The sequence below is a fragment of the Chinchilla lanigera genome, unplaced genomic scaffold (genome assembly GCF_000276665.1).
Source record: "Chinchilla lanigera isolate Chin_1 unplaced genomic scaffold, ChiLan1.0 scaffold00002, whole genome shotgun sequence".
NCBI classification, from domain to species: Eukaryota; Metazoa; Chordata; class Mammalia; order Rodentia; family Chinchillidae; genus Chinchilla; species Chinchilla lanigera.
The window spans coordinates 52,755,006-52,774,622 of record NW_004955403.1 but is presented as its reverse complement, the minus strand read 5'-3'; positions in this window follow the sequence as shown (position 1 = coordinate 52,774,622).

Below are 19,617 nucleotides of genomic sequence, written 5' to 3'. Positions count from 1 at the left end.
TGGATGGATGGATGGATGGATGGATGGATGGATGGATGGATGAACGAGTGAATCAATGGCTTGATGGGTGGATGGATGGGTAAATGGCTGGATGATGGATCAATGGCTGAATGATGGACAGATCAATAAATGGATGAATGATTAGAGCACTCAGATAAAGCTACGGGTGGGAGGAAAAGACCAGCATCACTATTTTACCTGTCTTCCCCTAAGCAAGACTGCTTGGCGATAGACCATCAAATCCCACAGGGAGCACCCTGTGAGCTCAGGATATGGAATTAAGAGACACAGCCATTACTCCTGCATTTGACCAGAGCCAGACCCAGGTCAGCCCATTCCTCCAGTAGCCTTTGCCACAAGAGACAATGCTACCATGCTCTGAAAAGACTGTGGCTTTAATACAGTCAGCCTCTTACACACCTCTTACAGAAAATGGGAGGTGAAAAAATAAGTACAGACAGCCAGTAAAGGCTTCTGTGTCATCTTACCTTGCTCTAGAGGGAAGGAGAAAGGTGAGCTGAGGAGGGACCTGAGTCAAGAAACTTATAGTGAGAAACACATTGCCAAGAACTACGGGATACACATGTTCAAAGGGAAGGGCAGTATTTTGAGTATCTGGAGATGATTAGTCAATGTGTCTTTTACTGTAACACGTTTTTAAATTCAAATATTTACGATATCTTTTGATCGCTCTTCATTGATGAAATGTTTATGGCAATTTCTGTCTGGTAAAAACCTGATGGTATGTCCTCACCCACCTTACTCACAGGATCTGGTACCTTGAGACTTCTGGCTCTTGTCCAAAGTCAAAATGACCATGAAAGGTAAATGTTTTGAATTGATTCAGGGCATGGAGGCAGCCAGCACAACCCAACTAAAGACCCTCATGAAAGAGCACTTCCAGAGCTGCTTCAGAAAGTGGCAAGAACAGTGGGATAAGTGCGTTTAAGCTAGGGGGATTTTGACGGGGGACTATGGCAATGTGCCTTTTATTCTAATTTTTTTTTTTTTTTAAGCATTCACCATATTTTTCACAGCAAGAAGCAAAGGTGCAGCCACAGATGTGTGGGCCAGTGTCATGGGCACTGGGAAGAAGATGAGCCCAGGGCATTGCTGCTGTTTTCTCTGAGAAACAGGAACATGAGCTGGCGGGGTGGGGAGTTGGGAATTTGAGAGGAAAAGGCGTATAGAACAATTCCTCGAAGTGGAGCGGAGTTGTCTGGTGGCGTTGGCTACCCATTTGGGGCCTGCTGTCACAAATGGAGGCGGAGCCCGTGAGCACAGCTGCCTGATGTCACCCAGCAGTCCGGTTGTTTCCACGCAGAGACGACCTGGCCGGTAGCAGGACAGTGGGTTTGCCAGGGCGTTCTGTGGAGGACAGGATGGCTAAGTACCTTGCACTGCAGCCAGCGTGGCGCTGGACTAGGGAGCCAGGCTAGAGGATGGAGAGGGGAAAGAGGACAGGGAGCGGTGGGGCTGGGGCGGAGCGCAGGGGCTGGAGGCCTCAGGCCACAGGGGACGCGGAGTCAGAGCCTGGAGGAACGGAGCCAGAGCGGAAGGGAAGAAGGTGACCCGCACGGGGGTGGAGAAGCCACTTCCAGGGTGACGCCCTCTCCGTCCACAGACCCAGCTGCGGCTCTGATCCTGAGAGGGTGGTGATGGGGCCTTTGCAGGGGCACGCAGTGACCCTGAGGCCAGGCGGGGCAGTGGGGCCCTCAGCAGATCTGACCGGTGTCCCTCCAGGAAAAGGAGGTTGGGACACGGGCACGCACAGAGGGGCACCGTATGTGGCCACAGGGAGAGGCCTCATGGCAGACAGCTCCACCCCGCCCAGGACTTGCGGCTTCCAGAGTCACAGCGATGTCAACTGCCACTGAAGCCACCCGGTCTGGCGTTTGTGTTGCCCCTGCAAACTAGCCCCTCGCTCTTCCTCTGTGTCCCCACTCCCTGCCCTCCCACACCCGGCCCTTCAAACATGCACTTGGAAGCACCTGGGTCACTTCCGCTCGCCCTGCTCTCACCACAACCAGTCCGCGGTAACCCTGACCCCCAAGGGTGGGACGCACACACCACCCAGCCCCCCGGCGGAGGAGAGCGGGAGCGGGCACCTCGTAACCACCACATCGTCCTTCCCGGGTGTCTGCAGCCAACCTGCACCCTAGTGCCACCCGGGCCAGCAGATCTGACGCGGGGTGTCAGCACCTGGCAGGTGACAGGAGGATGTAGTTAGGTGTGAGAAGAAAAGGTGATCACTTTGGTGGTATTTTTAGCTTTTTCCTTTCTACTTTTAATATGCTTTAAGTGCACATACCTGTGGCACAGGAATACATGATATGATGTGTGAATGTAGGGGGCGCACAAACCTTTCACCCATGGAGGCAAAATCAACCAGTCGAGAGGCCAGCCCTTGTCTGCAGCGACCCCTGCTGGATTCCACGCGCTGTGGCCTTGCGCTGTGCCGGTGGGATAGGGAGGAGGCTGCTTTCTCCTGAGACGTGGCCGGGCACACTCTCCGTGGGCACGGAGGTGGGTAGCCGCTCTCCAGTGTTCTGGGGACGGGCATGGCATTGCTGCCAGTCTGCCCGGAGCCCAAGGCCCTCAATGCAGCCCACAGTGCAGCCCGGGTCAGAAGCTCAGGAATCACAGGTGGGGAGAGAGGAGAAAAGCGGGGCTGGTGCGGGGGGAGAGATGGGCGGCCGAGAAACAGAGGAGCCGTGAGCAGACGTGGAAACATCAGGGCCGGGAACATCTTGTGAACTGGGAGCTCGCCCCAAATCTGAGACTATGAAGTAGTTTTCCCTCCTGAACTGCCGTCTTTAAAAAATGTCCCAACCAGTTGTAAGAGCAGGGGCCTGAGTCACAGCTTCTGAGCTTGAGGCTGCTGCTCCGGCGACCTCACCCCTCACCAGCTGCACATCTGCCTGCCTGCCCAGCTTCCCACGGGGCTGTCCCTTGAGGCCAGACGCGCACGCTCGAGGCTGTCCCCTGTCCTTCTCCTCCTGTCCTCTGCCTCCTGCTCTGCCAAGCTGCCTCTGCTCTGCCCATGAACATCAGGAAAGACAGAGCTGAAGACATCGTTTTAAAAGGTGTCACAGGTGCCCCAGGAGCCAGAGCATGGTTTCTTTTTAGGCAAGAGACGATCTTTCTCTCTTTCTTCCTTTCTTTCTTTCTTTCTTTCTTTCTTTCTTTCTTTCTTTCTTTCTTCTTTCTCTTTCTTTCTTTCATGTCTTTTTGAGACAGGGTTTCACTATGCACCTCAAACTCAAACTCACAGTGATCCTCCTGCCTCAGCCTCCTAAGTGCTGGCCTCAAACTCACAGTGATCCTCCTGCCTCAGCCTCCCAAGTGCTGGGATTACAGGGCAAAAGAAGTTTCCGTTTAAGAATATTTCAGCCGCTTCTATTTCTAACAGACAGAAAAACAAAAACAAAAAGCCCACCCGGGGGCTGCTTTTCTGGGCTGTGGGTGAAAGGTGAGTAGGATGGAGGTGGCTGAGGCAGGCCCTCAGGAGAGACGCCTTCCCAGTCTCCCAGGGGTGCTGGGGTGGGAACTGAGTTGCAGTAGGACCGAGAAGCCTTCTGGAAGGGAGGAGCTTGGCTCCTGCTAAACCTGAAGTTACTTAAGCTTCTCTAAGTGCTGGAACCCCAGCTTCCTGCTGAGTGTGACCCCAGACAGCAGGACTGCAGGGTACAGATGGGCCCCTCACAGGTGCTGCAACACCAGGCGCCAGGCCACAGAGGGGGTGACATCCTCCACTTCTGGGGCAAAGCCAAGCCACAGGGAGCAGGCTGGGGTGAAAAAGGGAGAAAGACAGGCTTGCCGTGATGAAATGGGGCTTGGAATTATATCATACAGGTTGGGTGTGGCAGCGCACGCCTCTAATCCCAGGATTCAGATGAGGCTGAGACAGGAGGATTGCTGTGAGTTTGAGGCCAGCCTGGTCTACATAGTGAGTCCAGACCAGCCTGAACTACATAACAAGACCCTGTCTCAAGAAAAGACAGAAAGAATTATATCATACAAAATATTAAGAGAGGCACAACTGCATTGACCCCAAACTGAGGCGGGACACACCAGTGCAGCAATGCCTGCTCTCAGCACCAGAGCGCGGAAGCAGTCGGGGCGTGAGTTCTTCCTGTCACAAAAGGGTCCAGGAGCTGAGCGACCCCAGTGCTGGAGGTGAGCCGAGGGTCTCCTGACTTCCTCTGCTTTCCCCCTGCACACCCTCCCTGCCCCAACCACACAGAGGCGGTCTGAGAAATCGAGTCTGTGACTTTCTTCCCAGTAAAGGCAAGGGGATTTTTAGACAGTTGCCCCTCAGATCAGCTGTGCTGAGGAAAGCCCAAGCTGCCCCCTGCTGGACAAACAAGGAACCTATTTATAGGGCATTCTGTCAAACAGTTCAGCAAAGCCTGTGGCGTTTGTTGATTTTATTGGTGTTTGTGATTGTCAGCATCTGCCGGGTCTGAGGAGATATTCTAAATTTGGATGTTGTTTTCCATCACTCAAAACCCAAAACCTCCAGCTGGAGCGCTGCGTCACAGCCCAACCTAATTCTATGGACGTAGACTATATGCCAACCCCGGGCAGCCAGGTGACCCTCCGGGCAGCGGAGGACACAGAGCACACTTGGCTGTCACTTGTGCCAGCTGTTCTGCTGCTCACATTGACCTTTCCCCTGGCGCCAGTCCTTTATAAAGAAGATAAAATGGTCATTATCAGCCTGAAAACTGTGATACATTTTAAAATTAGATGCTTTCCTTTTAATTTTTCAAAGCTACAGTTCGAGATGGATGAAGACACTTCCCCCAGGAACAGCGAGGCAGGACACCCTTGCTGCTTGCCGTGGCAAGTTCCTGCCAATCAGCACCCAGCATCTCCCGGTCTCACCGCACGCTGGCGTCCCCCTGGCTGGCCTGGCCTTGGGCGTCTGCAGCCGAGGCCTGGCACCCCGCGCAGGAGGGACAGTGCTCTCTCTTCACGTCCCGGCTCTTCATTGGCTCCTGGTCATCTGGGTTCATGTCCACCTCCGCCTTCCTCCTGCGCATCCAACACAGAAAGACTCCACTCGCACGAGGCAGTCAGCTCCTGCGACGCCTTTTCCTGCGCAGAAACACCGCAGCCCTTCTGGCCTTCCCGACCTCCCCTGCTGTTGCTTTAGGGGAAGAGGCCTCTCAGACTCGCTCTCCTGTCTCCTGTGGCTCTGTCTTGTGGACAGCCTGCACGCCTGTGCCATACCTGCCCCTGCCAGACCCCACAGAGCACCCCGCCACCAGCAAGGTCTGCAGGAGAGGCCACTACCGGGCTGAGTATCCGTTCACACAAAGGCTTGCATTTATTTGTTTATTCACTATGGATACAGGGTCTCCCTATGTAGCCCAGGCTGGCTTTGAACTGACTATGTAGCCCAGGCTGGCCTCAAACTCACAGTGATCATTCTGCCTCAGTCTCCCAAGTGCTGGGATTATAGGCGTGGGCCACCATGTCTGGTTTAATAAGGGTTTTTATTTTGAAAAGTTTTGTTTCTTTGTTTCTCTTGTTTGTTTTTTTGAGACAAAGTCTTGCTATGCAACTCAGGCTGGACTTGAACTCACTAGATAGCCCAGGCTGGCCACGAACTTGGGGCACTCCTCCTGCCTCAGCCTCCCAAGTGCTGGGATTATAAGTAAAATGTTTTCTTGAGCTTAATAGGAAACAGTCATGTGGAGACAGTGTGTGACCGCACTTAGGCACCTGGAGAATCAAGTTCACAGACAGACGTGGAGGGGGCGCAGGGTGCAGTGCCGCTGTCAGGGCTGAGAGATGAGAAGATTCTGACGGGCGGTGGTGACGGCTGCACAACAGTGCAAGTGCACACAGCGCACTGAGCGTGTGCTTAGAAACGTGCAGATGCTACGTTACTGTTATGGGTATTTTGTCACAGTAAAAAATGGAGGAAAAGCAAGGTATGCCAGGTTGTAGAATACATTAATCTGACATAAACAGAGGGGACTCCAGTGCTTGATTTGGAAGCTTGGGTGTTGTTATGGTTTGTGTCTGTGTGTCCCCCCAAAGCTTCATGCGGCCATGGGGCAGGCTTTTAAAGTTTGATTGATTATGGGTGTGAGAGCTGCACCCGCCCTGGGGTGGATAGTTTGCATATGTAAGGGAGAGGAAAAGGGTGCTTGAGGCCATTCCTCCCCCATTCCTCTCTGGTGTGGGGTTGTTGCTTTGCTGTGTTCTGCCGCCATGAGCTGTAGCCCTCTGCCATGTGCCAGTCTGCCTTATAACCTGCCAAGTACGGACTGAAACCTCCACAAACTGTAAGCGAAATAAACCTTTTCTTCCTTAATTTTGGGCATCAGGTATTTTGTCCCAGCAGCGAGAGAAAAGTAACCAAGACAGGTGTACATTTGCAACGCTCTGGAAAGATGCATACAAACCTAAGAATAAAGTTGACCCTGGGAGGTGTGGGAACTGGGCAGATGGAAGGCCAGGGTGGACGTGATATTTGTCATGGTCCCCTGCCTTAGAAGTTCTAGTTCTGTATAAACAGGTAGCAGAAATTCCCAGCTGCTTATGGAAAATCAAAAACTCCCCGTTTTGAGGCTTGCATAATGGCCATGTGACCCCAGCTCTTGCACGGGGGTTGCCTTGACCTGTCACCAACCAGGGACTTGTTTTCTGTCTTATCAATTGAAAGCCAGCAGGCACTCAAGCCAAGCCAATCAAGCATTTGCCCTGGCCGCTGGGCTGGGTGGCAGGGAGCTGTGGAGTTGGCCACTGAGCTGGCCCAGGGAGCTGGCCCTCCAGGATGGTTCTCGCTCCCTCTCTCTCCACTGGGCTGTCCAGTGCCAGCGGCAGTGCTTGACCTGCCTGCCAGGTCCCCGTCTGACAAGAAAAGCAGGCATGTCCCCCAGTCTGGACTGACCACGGGCCACGCTGGGCACGGTCCAGAGATGTGAGAGGCCACAAAGGAGAGGCGCAGCCTTCTTCATGCCCGAGTGACTGCTCCGTCTCTCCTCCCACTGGCCCCGAGCCCACCAGACCCTCCAGCCCTGTCCTGCTCTCTGCTGCCAGCATTGCCCACCCCCAGCCCACCCTGCGAGCTTCTGCTGCTTAGCTGCTTAGTGCTGAGGACTTGGTTTCATGACACCTGTCCCTCTGTTCCATGGGAGGTTGGCACCAAGACACCCCATGGACACCAGCATCTTCAGACAGCCGCTCTCTTATATAACGTGGCACAGGATGTACTTACAACCTGCATCCATCCTGGGCATGCTATAAATCACCTGTAGGTGACTAAGCACTATACAGTGTTAATAGTCATTACACAATATGTTCAGAGAATAACCACAAGAAAACATTTGTCCTGTTCAGTGCAGATGCAAGCTCTTTCCCTAAGCTTTGGATCCACGGATGACTAAACATGAGGGTGCAGAACCATGAGTATGGAGCTCCACAGTTTTAAGCTGTACATTTCTGCACTCACTAAGTTGTGCATTTTTGGTGTATCCACATTCCATATGTATGATGTATGTATTACATAGTTTAAAAAAACTAAAACAAAAAAGAGCAAGACTATAGTTTCAAAAAGTAACTAAAAAATAAAGACTACAGTGTCCAAAAACAACAACAAAAAAAAGCAAACCTATGGGGGAAAAATGGGAGGTGCTGTGTAAAATGCAAGTTATTCCCCCGTAATGTGAGGTGTGAGCAAAAACTCCTGTGAATGTTGCAATTTAAAAAAAAAATTCATTACAGTAAAAGACACAATGCTGTTTCTTTAGCACCCTTCAAAACCCCCCTTCTCTCTTCAAACGCGTTTATGCCCTCATCCTTGTCCGTTTCTGAAGCAGTTCTGGAAGTCTTCTTTCTCCAGTGTCTTTAGTTGCCCTGTCATGGCTGCTTCAAATCAATTCAAACGCTTACCTTTCATGCTTAGTTTGACTCTGGGGACTAGTCAGAAGTCACACAGTCCCAGAGCCGGTGAATGAGGCGGATGAGGGCCCAGTGTGACGTTTTCACCAGCCTGCCTTGCCATTGGATGGCAGCGGCATTCACCGTGTATCGATCACATAAAAGGACTTCCAGAGCTGCTTCAGGAAGGGGCAAGAACGAAGGATGGAACCAGTGTGTTCTAAGTGAGGAGGAGGATCTGAAGGGGATTGATGACAATGTGTCTTTTAGTGTAATACATTTTTATATTTAAGCGCTTATTGCATTTTTTATCACCCTTTGTCCTGAGTCTGTTCCCCCTTCCTTAACAATCCTTTTCATTCTCTGTCTCAAATCTTTTCCTCGCCCAGCCACGCTCCTAAAATTGTGGCTCAGACACCGCTGTCTCCTCCTCTCACTTCCTGTTTCTTTCTGTGAGCCCGTGGGCTCCAGCTGCCCAGCCTCCCAGCCTCAACCCTGTCAGTTTCTGGGGGCCGGGGTGAGGCTCCCGCCAGCCACGTCCCTTTCCCATTGCTCAGCTTCCCCTCCAGTCTTCAGTCTCGGTGGTGCGAGAGGGTGTCCTCTGGGTACAATCCCAGGGGTCAGGTGCTGGAAACGGCAAACAGCAGTGGGCTTGCCTCAGAGCTACCTGGAAGCTTCTAAAAGGTCCCACCCTCAGCCCAGTCCCAGAGAACCTGCAGAAAAGAAGATCCAGACAGAGACTCTGGTCTCCCAGAGCTGGCCACGTGCCAGGCACTCCCACACAGTGGTCTGTTTAATCCTTCGCAGTGAGGCCAAGGCCCGCCTGACACATAGCGAGACCCTGTCAATAACAATCGGAGAACATCCCTAAAGTGCTGTGGATTCAAGAGTAAGCGGGAGAGCAGTGGTGCAGAACGTGCCCGTCATGGAAACGTGAGAGTGCTCGGAGGGGACAAGGTGACAGAAACTTACAAAGGCAAAATGAGCAGGGTTGCATCAGTGATTTTGAAACAACAGTCTTTGGCCACAAGGATCAATGGCAAGGGTGCTCAGGAGCATAACAAGGGCGGTGCCATCGAAGAGCAGAGTTATTGGAGGGGGCTCTGCAGGAGGCTCGCCTGGCAAGGCTGTGGACTCTTGGCCGAAGCTCTCGTCCTCAGGCACACACACACGAGGGCTCCTCCTCCACAGCCTCCTGACTTTGTTTATTTTGTTTTTGGTTAGTACCTGACCCAAGTGATCCTGCTTAGATTCCTACAGCTCTCACAGGTCATACAGCAGCTTTCCTGTGCCCATAGTTTTCCAGCAAGCTTGGGTCTGCGCCACGACGGGTCTAGGGTGCCTTTCTAACAGGCCTGGGTGGGGTGCGGGGTGCCTAAGCCAAGGCTGCTGCTCAGAAGAGTTCACTGTGGGTAGCAAGGCAGGAAGGGGAAGACGCTCTATGAATGCAAACAAGAGAACACAGGGTTCCCTACTTCAAGGGTAGGTCCACTACAGGTGGGGACTGTAGGGGGCCCCATGTCTACCTCCTGTAGAGCCTGCCTCACCCAGAAGCCCCCTCACCCGGAGTGCTGCCTCTGTCCTAGCACCACTGAGCAGACACGGAGCTCGGCCCTCCACCTGGTTCTCACTGAACTGAGACTGAGGAAACCTCGCTCACGATGCAAGGAGGCAGCAGGGAGCAGTCCCGCCTCACACCCGTGCTTCAGCCACCTTGCCGACTTCCGGGCTCTCCGGGTCTCCTGGAAACCGCATCCCAGATGTGGGGCCCTGCCTGGGAAGTGTGACCAAGTCCTTGTTGTAGAAGTTTCCCCACCAGGGAGCAGCTCTGCCTTGACCAGGCCTCTGGCTTGCTGGGGATAAAATGTTGGCCTTCACACTGCATCTGCTCCTAAATAAAGCATTTGAAGCTCTTTGCAAAATCTTTGTTACATTTGCTCCCCTCCTTTCTGCCTTCCCTTCCTCCTCCTCCTCCTTCTCTTTCTCTTCCTTCTCTCTCTTTTTCTGTCTGTCTCTGTCTCTGTCTCTCTCTCTCACACACACACCTCACAGTGGGGAGCGGGAGGCCCTGCTTGTTGTTCTTGGGAAACGAGACCCAGAGTCAGGGTGGGATGGGTGGCCCCTGCTTAGACGGCTGAGGACAGGTGGGGATGGATGACTAGGCTTTAGGGGACATTGGGCACAACTCTTTGCCTCTCTGTCTGCTTCCTGGCCGCATGGAGGTGAGCAGCCCTGCTCCTTCATATGCTGCCTGCTGTCATGTGCTGCCGCACCGCAGGCCCAACAGCGACGGCGGTTCTGCCCTTGACCTCAGCACTGTGGTCTGTGGGAGGAGAGAAGGTGCGGGGAAGTGCCCAAGGACCTGTCAAAACGAAGGCCGAATATACCTGTTCACTGTGGCGATAAAGAGGCACCGAGGCCCACGGCCCTGTTGACTCTGGCGAGGCGGGGAGGGCTCTATCAGCGCCCAAGGTCTGAGCCTTGAGACCTGGCACAGCAGCTGAGAAGCTGAGTGGGTGGGAGCTGCTCCAGCCTGACACAGGACCTCTGCGCCTCTCACAGCCCGCCCGGCCGCGGGGACGCCTGGCCCAGGCCTGTCCTGCGCAGAGCGGGGAGCAAGGTGGCACACTCGTGCCTCAGCTTGAGCTAGCTGCATAGATCCCCTAAGACTGTGGCTCGTCTCTCAGGGTGTGGGGACCCCCTTGAGACTGTGATCAAGGCCAGCACCCTCTCCTGAGAAACAGAGCCCATAACGTGAGTTTCAGGTCCTCCAGGGGATCCCAGGCAGGACCCGAGGCTGGAAAGCCACCTGGAGGCGGCCTCCCCCGGAGCTCCGTCCGTGCCGGGGGACTCTGTGCAGGGCACCAGGAAGCTGGGGGCTGTTTGGGATCAAGCCCAGCAGGGCTCTGAGGCTGGAAGCTTCCCAGCCTCCTGCGGTTCTCCCCCATGGGCTCCAGCCCCTCCGAGCCCGTCCCGGTGACTCCCAGCGCAGACCACAGCGAGGTCACCGACCCGCTCAGAGCTGCTCTCCACCCTTTCCTGCAGGACCACGCTGCTGGCTGGGACCACTCCTCCTCCACCCTGCTCTCCTGACACAGCATAGTAGGACTCTTGGCCCTGACTCTGGGGACAGGGCTGGCGGCTCCCCCTGGGCACGCTGTCCTCTTCCTGACTGTCCCCTTCCGGTTCCAGCGTGCCCTCTTCCAGCCCTCCATCCCCTACGCACACTGGGCCTGACACCTTGCCCAGCCCTCCCCCAGCGCCGGCTGGCTGCTATCGGAGGTGGGAGAGATTTCTCAGAGGGATCCTGGCTTGTTGCTTGCTGCAGTTAAGTACAAGGCCCAGTTCCCCGGGAGTGGGACAGACAGAGTGTCCCCCAGCTCGGAGCTTGGCGCTGGGCTGGCTTATTTCCACTGGGGGTCGCATGGTCACACGGATGAGAGCCTGCAGCCTCTGCTGAGCTGGGACAGGACAGATGCGCCGACCTCGGAGGCATCCTGCGGGGGCAAGGTGTGGCTCCCCCGGGCTCCGAGGGAGTTCCCTCCACAGCTGTCTCAGGTTCCTTGGGAGGGAAAGGAGAATGGAACTTTTTTGGTTTTTTGTTTTCTTCTTGCAGTACTGGGGATGGAACCCAGGGCCTTCACACTGAGCTATACCCCTACCCCTTCTTAGAATTGTTTTTTTTTCAGATGGTCTTGCTAAGTTGCTGAAGTGCCCAGGTTTCACTTGAACTTGAAATCCTCCTGCCTCAGCCACCCAGGGGGCTGGATTACAGCCGTTCACCACCGCACCTGGCTGAAAAATGGAACTCTTGACTCTGGGCTTCCCTGGGGAGGCTGACTTCATCCAGCCTTCACGCACACTCACATTTCCAGGCACATGCACCTGCCCCGCGCCTGGCCGTGTGCACGAGCTTTCACAAACCCCCTCTCCTTTCTCAACACAACCCCCAAAGCACACATGTACAACGCGTGGTCACGGGCTGCCCTAGACAGCTGGCGATATGGTAAACTTCTAGTATTTCTACAGCACTTGTAGCGATATTTTTCCAGAGCTGATTGCACAGTGCTTGAGAGGACTGGGAGGTGACAGCGGAAGGTCGCTTCAGACAGGGCGTGGAGCCCAGGGGTACCCAACAACACATCTGTTCATGTGACCTGGAGTGTAAAACGCAGCGGTTCCCCACGAGCGCAGCCTCGCGCGTCCTCACTGTGTGCCTGGGAAGACAGGCTTCTGACTTCCACTGTCACTAAACTGACATGTAAACTTATTTAATTGTTAACTCTGGGTTTGTGTTATTTCACAAGGTAATTTAACCAGTTAATTCTGTTAATTCTGTCCCCCTTCCCCTGTTGTTGTCTTTTTTAGGGGCAGGGGGCAGTCTCTGAGACAAGTTCTCATCATTTGGTCCAGGCTGGCTCTGAACTTGCTATGTAACCCAGGCTGTAATCGAACTTGCGCTCCTCCTGCCTCAGCCTCCCAGGTGCTGGGATTACAGGTGTGCACCATGCTTAAGTCCCCTTGGTTTTAAATGTGAAAACCCTATTGATGACATTTCACTTGAGAGAAGCTGTAGTAGAATGGAGCTACTGGAAAGTTCAAAACTACATTTATGTTATTAGTATTTTTTAGATTTTACATTTTGAGAAAAAATTTAAAAAGATGAAAAATGAACTTTTTTTTACTTATACACATTAACCATACTATATATTTTATACACAGCCCAAGATAATTGCTCTTCACTCAGTGCAGCCCAAAAAGTCGGACTTCTTGGACCCCCAAAGGCCACGGTGAGCGCAGGCATCCGCAGCAGAGCAGAGCGCAAGGCCTGGGACCTCGCTTTTGGTTTTGCTGGGAGGCAGACTCGAAAGTGAACAGGAGCCTGTGTTCCTGGGAAGAAAGGCTGCTGTGGGAGGACCTGTGCTCCCGAAATGGGGAGCTCCTGCTTTGCGGTCTGAAGACACCTTCAAAAAGTTCGGGAATCTCTGCTTTAGGGGGAAGTGGTCTTCCCTAGAAAAACAAAAACCCAAGCGTGCTTGGGCTTCTGTCACCTTGCAGAGCTGCAAGCACCAAATTAATGTTTAACCTGAATCAAACTTCTATCTCACAGAGTGAGAGAAGTGGTGAAATGCTTTTGCAGCCTTTTGTCCACTTCCTAAATGAGTTGTTTTTGTACTGTTGACTTTTGAGATTTCTGTCACGCATATTAATTCTTTGTCGGGTATGGGATTTGCAAGTATTTTCTTCCAGGCCAAGAGCTATCTTTTAATCCTTTGCAAAGTAAAAGTTTTTAATTTGGATGAAGTCCAACTTATTGATTTGGGTTTGTTTTTTTCAGAGATTATACTTTTGGCACCAAATCTAAGAACTCTTTGTGGAACCCTAGGTTTCAAAGATTTTTCTCCTATTGTTTTTTAAGTCTTGTGTTGGTTTGGGGCTTATTTTGCAAGGGGAACAACATAATACAGGACACATACTTTATATGACTATTTATAAGTCACCCAAAGAACAGTATACAAAAAAGTGCAGGAAATCTGTCCACACACTAAGACCAAGGAATCCAGCTGAGGGCCTGGATCCCACAACAATGTCCTACATTAGTTGAGCTGAATACCCAGAGCTCATAACAATGCCTCCCACAAATCCAACTGGAGGCCCAGAGCCCATGACAACGTCTCATGCAGGCCTGTTTCACGGATCTGCTGGGAAGGCCCAAAGGTCAGTGGTGGAATCTACAAAGTCTGGCCAGCAGGATGAAGGACCTGTGCTAGCAGGCTGAGGGATCTGTACTGGAGCCAGGAAGTGATGCTCAGAAGAACCACAACTCCCCCAGAAAGGTACCATGGCCATCCTCGGCAACAGTGAGGTCCCAAGCTCCTCTGATGATCAGGATGGCCGAGTTCCCATCAGGGAAACCAACGCAGCAAGCATTTCCTGGAGGTCGGCAGTGCACCATCTTCCCCTCCAGGAAGGAAGGGATGCTCAAAGTGAGGACCAGAGCTCTCCAAAGTGAACTGAAGCCATTCTCAGTGCCAGCGAGGTCCCGAGCTCCTCGGATGATGAAAACAGCCAAGTTCATCAGGAAAGCCAGCTCCCCACAGCCTCTCTCAGCTCGCAACAGCCTGCTTCTTCTTCTCCAGGTCTGCCTCTTATGCTGCTGGCAACAGTCCTCAGGTGGGCCTCCCACACCCAGCACCAGTTACTCAGTTCAGCTGGGGGTGATAAGTTGACCACCAGTTATCAGTCCACTACAAGTCTTATAGATTTATGTTTTCTATTCATGATATCTTATGTGCTAATTTTTCTATAAAGTATGAGACTTAGTCCAAGGTTCACACTTTGATCTGTGGATATCAACTTGTTCCTGTCACCATATGCTGAACAAGCTATCTCTTCTGCATTGAATTGCGTTGCACCTTTATCAAAAATGACTTGGATGTTGAAGGTGCTGCTCATTGGCAGAGCACTTGCCTAACATGTGAAAGGCCCTGGGTTTGATCCCCAGTACTGAAAAGATAAAAAGATTTGGGAATAGAAGTGAAAGTCTATTTCTGAGATCACCATTGTGTTCATTGATCTAAGTGTCTGTCCTTCTGCCAGTACCAAACATACGGATCACGCAGCTGTCCAGGAAGCCTTGGAATCAGGTAGACTGCTTCCTCTCATTTTCTTCTTTGTTTTCAAAACTGTTTTGGTTATTCTAGTTTTTGTACCTTTCCGTATAATTTTAGAATAATCTTATCTTTACCTATAAAATATTTTGCTAGAATTTTACAGGAATTATATTAAATCTGTTTATCAGTGTGGGGCAAATTGACTTTTACAGCAAACCAAGAGTAGAAGGGACCCCCTTTATCTAGTAAAGGATAGCTGTAAAAGACCTACAGCTAATATGACACTGAATGGTGACATGCTGAAAACCTTCCTCCACAGTGGAAGGCAGCAAACGTGTTCATGTGTATCACTTTCACCCAACCTCACGTCCCAGGTCCTATCTGATGCTAAAATACAAGATAAAGAAATGAAAGGTATAAAGACTGGAAAGAGAGTTGTCATGATTCACAAATGTCACATTTTATAGAAAATCCACAAATCAATCTATGAATAAACTCTTAAGAAGGAATAGTTTCTAATAAGGAGTTTGGAAAGGACAGCCCTATTTCTAGAAAAAATACATTAAAAATCTTTATGGATCCAGGCAGTAGTTACATGGATTCAAGTATCTATTAAATGCGTCAGTCTATATCTAAGATTTGTAGACCATGTTATGTTAAACGTTAATAAAAATGTCCCTCAACATTTGATTTCATAAGATTACATATGCATTACCCTCTCTGGAGACAGGAATACACATGGCTCACAGTGAAGAAGAAAAGGAAATGAGGTTTTAAATATACATGCCTCTTTCAACTAAAAAATGGGAAAATGTTTAGAAAACAGGATTTAAGCTTTTCTGTTGGGGATGGGAGAGGTATAGGTGATAGGTTTTTAAATTATGAAGTCATTGGATTTTCTCAAAACTCTCTAAGAAAAGTTATCACAAAACAGAAGCATTGATTAAAGTATTAAAAGATAAAATAAAGAACAATGTTTATAGCATAAAAAGTTCTTTCCAGGGAAGTGTGAATTTTCTGTCTTGAACAGAAATGTTGAAAATGGTTTCCATATGTGAACTACAACATGGTCAAAATTCAGTATTAACAGGGATAGCTTTTGAATCTTTCATAAAGCTGAAAGGTTCTTTAAACTCTTTCATTTTCCCCCTCAGACACCCATCTGTTTCAAACTGAATAAATAAGTCAGCGCAGAAGTTCATTTCCAGAAGTTAGTAAACATTGTAAAATTAGTTTCAAAGCATATGGCAGGTGTTTAGTAAATGTTTGAGATTTTCCCTCAAAAGCAACAATATGATTTAACAAGAAAAAGAACTTTCAAACTGCTCCAACAAAAAGTTCTACCTATTTCAGAGAATGGAAATCCATATTTTAGCTATTATATATTCTTTGGCAAGACAAGCAGGCAATTCTTGCCTTAAAATGGATGTGATGAATAACTTTAAGGAAAATATTTTGGAATTAAGGTATTTTGATACTGGTTTATTAAAGTTAAAACAGGAAGTAGATCATCTTCTTTAAGCACATGAGGGTTTGGGGGTCCATCTAGATATAAATCATAACATTCCACCCCAGCCCCCAAAAGGCTCACATGCATCCCTTTATGCAAAATCATTTATTCCATCCCTAAGAGTTGCCAAATCCTAACAGTTTCAGCATTGCTGAGAAGTCCAAGCTCAAAGTTTCCTCTCAGGTTTAAGGCAAACTCTTAGCCGTGAACCCCTGTAAAAATTAAAAGAAAGTTAAACATCTCCAACATACAAAGCTATCAGGTAAACCTTCCCATTCCAAAAGGAATAAAGAAATCAAAGCAAGACCAGAATCCAGCAGGGTAAGCATTCAATCCTGAAATTCCATGTCCAGCACCCATGTGAGATGTAAGCTCCAAACAGCTTGGACAGTCCAGTCCCTACAGCAATGGCAGTGGTTGTATCCTAGTGGTTTCGCTCTTGAGCTAACTTTACTCACTCCTTGCAGCTTTCTTCAGGTGATTCTCATTCCTGGCTTGTCCAACCTTCTGGGGTTTCCACTGCACTTTCAGCTTCATACTCACAGCTTCACATACTGTCCTTTCAGGCATACACTGCCAGGCCTCCCAGGCCTTCCTCTGAAATCCGGGTGGAAGCCTCCCTGACCCCACAACTCTTGCATTGTGCATGCCTGTAAAATCAGCATCATATGGATGAAATCAAGGTCTGCCACCAGCTGACTTGCTGGTGGTTGCAGAGGCCTCTGAGTGCCTGGATGGCTGAGCATGGTAAGCTGAATCCTAAGGAATCAATTCACATTTTCTAGGCTGCCCCTATTATAGAGCAGGGTACCCTGGGGCTCTCTTCCCAAAGCCAAGTCTTTTACTTTTCCACCCTACAGTCTGTGAAGGGTGGGGTCTTTCTGATCCCTTCCATGCCCTCAAAGCATGCTTTGTATTGTCCAGATAGAAAGTATTTGGCTTCATTTTAATGTTAATCATTTTAGCAACCAAGTTCTTCTTTGTTGCAACTTTACTGGCCCCAAATTTACTGGAGCTTCCTTTCTGACCAAACTCAATTTTTTTAACTCATTTAGCTGGGCTGTTTGCACTTGACTCTAGAAGCCCCCAAAGAAGCCATGCCTCTACCTGAATGATCAGCAGCCTTGAAATTTTCTCCATCAAACTGATTTAGTTCATCACCCTTAATCTCAGCCTCTTGCAGTTTCAGAACATAAGCAAAACATGGACACATTTTTTTGCCAGAGCATAACACATGTGTTCTGGAATCCAACTGTCAATGGAGTCCCTCCCAAATGAAACCTCCTGACCCTGGTCTTTTCTATCTGCATTTCTACCAGCATTCTGGTCTTGAACTCTGACAAGACTCTCTCATCAAGCTTGGCTCACATCACTGTAGGGCTGCTTCTTCAGCTGGCTTTTCCACACTATCCAAACTCCTCCCACAAGCCAATTCCAACGGCTTCTGAACTACATGTTCAGGTAGTCACAGCAACAACCTCACTCCTGGTACCAAAGTCTCTTAGTCACTTTCCTGTTGCTGGGACAAAAGACCTGACACTCATAAATTAAAAGAGAAGAGGTTTATTTTGGCTCATAGTTTGTAGAGGATTCACCTACTTTAAAAAAAAAAAATCTAGGGGCTGGGGATTTAGCTCAGTGGCAAAAGCGCCTGCCTGGCAAGCGCAAGGTCGTGAGTTCGGTTCCCAGTACCAGAGAAAAAACAAACAAACAAAAAAAAAAACAAAAATAAAAAAAAAATCTATCCTAAAAGTTACACATTTAAATTGGGTGATTTTTTTGGAGACTTTCACATTGGAAGGCAAAGGGCTGTCTGTCTCACTCAGCCACCCGATAGTCAGGCATCCAGGGCCCAAAGGCTGTAAAGATTGATATGGGACAATTCTATTTTCAAAAATGACCAATTCATCTTAGTGTGATATTAAAGCAGGTATACTCTCTCATGGGTGAAATTTGTATTTCTAAAACTTTTTTAAAAAGCAAATCGAAAGTAAACAATAGTGTGGTAAATATATATTGGAAAGTCTTGATAACAGAAGAGAATGTCATCATAAATTAATGTCTTTCTGAATAGGAATTTGACTATGTAAATAAGTGTTTATGCCCTATGATCCATTAATTTTATGTTTCTGAAATGACTAATTACAATATTCTGTTTATAAAATAAATATTCTATTCTATAAAATAAATATTCTATATAAATATTCTATAAATATTCTATTTATAAAATAAATATTCTATTTATGGGGTGATGCAGCTATTTTTAAGAAGCAAATATTGAAACTACATTTAAGTTACTTGTTTTTTTGTTTATTTGTTTTTTTGAGACAGGGTCTTGCTATGCAGTTCAGGCTGGCCTTGAGCTCACTTTGTAGACCAGGCTGGTCTCGAACTCGCAACAATCCTCCTGCCTTAGCCTGCCAAGTGCTGGGATTACAAGTGTGCACCCACCACGCCCAGCTTAAATTACTTTTACCACAGTTGGGAAAACTAAAGAATATTTTAAAACACTATTATACTAATTTGCAAACAAGTGTGTCTCTTCCAAAACTAGGCAGTGTTGCCTTAGTCCCACCTTCATAATGAAAAAGAAATAAAAGGTTTGACCTTTTAATCCTAGGTTGTATAAGTACAGGAGGAAAAAGTCAGGAAGCACATTATATTGTTAACTTCACTGGTTGATTGGATTTAGAGAGGAAGACGATTTATATTTTGTGTCTTATAAATTGTTTCAATTCTTAATAGAAACTTTTTTCAGGGAGTGGTCCTGAGGATTGACCTCCTGGTCTTTGTACTGAGCCACATCCGCAGACCTTTTTACAATTTTTATTTTGAGGCAGGGTGTCACGAAGTCACTAAGTTGCTCAGGCTGGGCTTGATCTTCCAATCCTTTTGCCTCAGCCTCCCAGAGTGCTGGGATTCAATAAAAAGTTATGAAAAGAGTTTTTAAAAACATTCAGTCCCTCATCATAATACACAGTAGCAAATTAGTGATCTGTCCTTACATAAATTGCAAAATACTATTAATAGTGAGGTGTAGTGGCACTGCCTTTCATCACAGCTCCTTGGAGACTGAGACAGGAGTTTAAGGTCAGCCTGGGCAACATGGCCAGGCCCTACCTTTTAGGAAGAGGAGGAGGGAGGTAGAGGAGGGGAAGAGGAGGTGAAGGAAAAAAAGCCAAAGAAAATCCCAGGCATGATGGTCCATACCTATAATCCAGCACCCTGGATTTAAGCCCAACCTGGGCAGTTTAGTGGCTTAGTAGGACCTTATCTCAAAGTAAAAAGTTCTTGGATCTATCTCAGTACAAAGGCTGTTGGTTCAACCCTGGTAGCATCATCAGCCATTACAGTGGTGGCCAAGGAATGCGGAAACACCCGCCTATGTTTGTTTTATGCAGTAGACCTTGTGGCATCCCTGAGCCATACAACAGCAATTCCACACAGTACTGCAGCAGAATATCCACGCTGGAGACCGTGCACTTGCTCAGGATGAAGAACACCAGAGCAGAGGCAAGCACCACACATGTGTCTGTGTGTGTGTTTCAATCCCAAAGCCTACTGTTACGGTTTACATCTAGATGTCCCTCCAAG